The 3,583-nt window shown below is 27.5% G+C and overlaps 1 long non-coding RNA gene across 1 annotated transcript; it reads right to left on the reverse strand.

Moving 5' to 3' along the window:
- Positions 1 to 1,410: 1,410 nt before the first annotated feature.
- Positions 1,411 to 3,158, reverse strand: LOC107062705 (uncharacterized). Its single transcript, XR_001474786.1, has 4 exons — positions 3,072 to 3,158; positions 2,935 to 2,991; positions 2,681 to 2,853; positions 1,411 to 1,715 (listed from the first exon to the last, which is right to left on the reverse strand). It is a non-coding gene; the product is annotated as an uncharacterized lncRNA (long non-coding RNA).
- Positions 3,159 to 3,583: the final 425 nt, after the last annotated feature.

Below are 3,583 nucleotides of genomic sequence, written 5' to 3' on the forward strand. Positions count from 1 at the left end.
TTTTAGTTTGAATACAAAGAAAATATGGGGAGTATTTATTTTTTAACAAAATAGTAATGCCATTTGATTTTTTTCTAAGTTAAAGTAAAGATACATATTAAATGTATTCATTGTATTCATGCACTTTTGTTTCATTGTTTTGTATTCATTACTCCATATTTGGTGTATTCATTAAATCATAATAATTATTGTATATGTCAGGTTTGATTTATAAGTTACATTATTGTATAAATTTGTTTTTATGTGATGTAGTTTATAAGTTACATTATGGCATAATTTATATATTTTATATGCTTGCCAAGTTAAATATTTTTTCTTACAAATCTAATTTACTCAGGAAAATGCTTTTGCCATTAACTCGGATAGCAAGAGCCTGCCGAGTACTACATTCAAGTTCTAGTGCCATACAACACCTGAGAATTTGACCTTGACCAACACATATTCTCATTCTCATATAATGACCGAAACATGTTTTCTCACAAAACAAATTATATTGTTGCTCAGTAAGATGCTTAGTCAACATTGTTTTCACACACAACAAATTATATTGTTGCTTAGTAAGATGCTTAGTCAACTGAGTTTTAACGTGTATTCCTTTTAAACAATTAGTGATGCTAGTTCAGATTGTATTCATTCTTTATTATTTGATTATTTTGTATTCATTAGTTTTAGTTGTGTTGTGTGCTCTATAAGTTACTTTTTTACATGTCTTTGTATTCATTATGCTTTGTGTACAAAGTGAGATTAAAATACAAAATGATATTGAAATACAAAGTGAGCACAAAAAAATACAAAACTTGTTGGTATATAGTTAGAATGAATACAAAATAATAAAAAAATATAAAATTGTATGAAGCCTAATTTAGAATAGCATATAAAATTCTGTAAAACTATTTATCTATTGTCCTAAAATATAATACAAAATTAAACATATACATAGTTTGAAATGAATACCACCTACAAAATAAATACAAGTTACACCTAAAAAACTCAAAATTTAGCAAGATACCACATGAATTTTGTAATGAATACAAAATGCAACAGACAATAAAAACAGTAGAATACAATTTGATAGTTTAGATACAAATGCAACATGCCATAAAGTTATTTTTCATCGCTCTGATCTTCAACAATTATATCAACTTTCATTGCCTGTACCGACCACTCTCAACCAAATCAAAGTGAATTCTAGGAATTTTCTTTGATGTCCTTTCGCCGGAATACACATATGTATGAATGAAATACAATATGGCGAACTTAAGAGCATTGTCTTCATTGTCTGCCCAAACTTTTTTTGTGAATCTGCTCATTAAGTCTAATTTACGGATAAATTCATTACCACCAAAGTATTGAACAATCAACCTATTAGGTTCTTTAGTGTTGAAATTGAAATCATCTATGACACCAACACAATTTGATTCAGTAATCAGTGCAAACGTTCTAAGTGTAAACTTCAAGACAGTTCCATTAACTCGGATAACAAGAGCCTGCCAAGTACTACATTCAAGTTCTAGTGCCATACAACACCTAAGAATTTGACCTTGACCAACACATATTCTCATTCTCATATAATGATCGAAACATATTTTCTCACAAAACAAATTATATTGTTGCTCAGTAAGATGCTTAGTCAACTGAGTTTTAATGTCATGGTTAACAAAGCAGTGAATGTGGGGTGCATCCTTGGGTAGATCTTTGTAGGCAAAAGCATTTTCCTGAGTAAATTAGATTTGGAAGAAAAAATATTTAACTTGGCAAGCATATAAATATATAAATTATGCCATACTGTAACTTATAAACTACATCACATAAAAACAAATTTATACAATAATGTAACTTATAAATCAAACCTGACATATACAATAATTATTATGATTTAATGAATAAATCAAACATGGAGTAATGAATACAAAACAATGAAACAAAAGTGCATGAATACAATGAATACATTTAATATGTATCTTTACTTTAACTTAGAAAAAAATCAAATGGCATTACTATTTGTTAAAAACAAAACAAAATGTATAAAGTTTATATGTATCTTTACTTTACTGGATACAAACAAGACTCCCACAATGTCCATAACTATAAATTGATACACAAAGCATAATGAATACAAAGACATGTAAAAAAGTAACTTATAGAGCACATAACACAGCTAAAACTAATGAATACAAAACAATCAAATAATAAGGAATGAATACAATCTGAACTAGCATCACTAATTGTTTAAAAGAAAAACAAATTAACAAGTTAATATGTATCTTACTTGTTTGGATACAAACTAATTGTTTAATAGTATTCTTAAGGATTTACTTTATAAAACCTCTGTTGAAATTTAATTCATGCCACCTGCTTTATATAATGACAGTAAAAAACAATGTGATGTTCTTCATGCTGCTTTGCTTTTATCTTTTGCTATTAACAAAGCTAACAAAAATACCCCCAAAATACAAAAACAAAATAAATTTGAGAATACAAAATACATACTAACAAACGTGCACATTGTCATAAACATTTGCAAATCTAATCAATATCAATACACATACTAAATGGATTTTGAAATACAAAAAAAATATAGATAAAACTGCAGTCTAAAATAAAATTATTGAAAAAAATTATTCTTTAACAACTTCAACTCAACATGCAAAAAACTAAACATGCACAAATAATTAAATACCTCTTCGTTTCCATCCTCTTCGACAACTATTCGTTCTTCGTCGTCTTTTTCAAGATCCCCACGAGTAGACGAAGATTCTACATTTCCGTTCTGAATTTGAGGAAGGTTTTGCACACCGATTGGGTCCTGTAAATGTTCTGATCGTCTCTCTTCCCTCATTTTAGCAGCGGATCCTACATTATCCGCTATTTCTTGAGTAATAAATAGATTAAAGGATGAAAAATCGTTAGCAATTTGTTGATTAAGTTGGATACCTCTAGTAAGCCTCTTGGATTCAGTCAATGGAGAGTGAATCCTAACCGAAATTTCAACTACAAACAACAATCTTTAAAGATTTAAACAAAAATAAAATCAGAAAAAGAAATACTAAAAATAGGATAAAGATTAGTACCTTAATCAAAGGGATTGTTGTTGATTTAATTTCTGAAAAAAACAATCAAAATTTGCAGAAGAGATATATGGGCAACTTGAATGTTGGAGGATACTCTGAAAAGATAAAGATAAGAGATGGATTTTTTTTTTTAAATAAGAGAGAGAATTAAGAATCTGAAAAGATAAATATGAGAGAGAGAAGTTTTAAAAAAATAAAATAGGAGAGATAATTAATTGAAAACGTGTAATTGTCAATGGGAGATAAAGTAGGAAGAAAATTAGGATACATAAAGTTTTTTAAAATAATGACATTTTTGACATTTTTACTAATATTTATAAAGTATGGATATTTTTACTAATTATGTTATTGTTTTTGACTAGTTTACTAATTTTCCCTTAATAATATAACTCATATGTAGTCTATTATGTTAATCAGATAAATGTACTTTTGGAAGAGAACATGAGAGTTAAACAGCCTTTCCAATCATTTCAATAATAATATAAAAAAAAAACTATACTTTGATTCTCTAT

Source organism: Solanum tuberosum, unplaced genomic scaffold, assembly GCF_000226075.1.
Source record: "Solanum tuberosum cultivar DM 1-3 516 R44 unplaced genomic scaffold, SolTub_3.0 scf00250, whole genome shotgun sequence".
Lineage (NCBI taxonomy): Eukaryota > Viridiplantae > Streptophyta > Magnoliopsida > Solanales > Solanaceae > Solanum > Solanum tuberosum.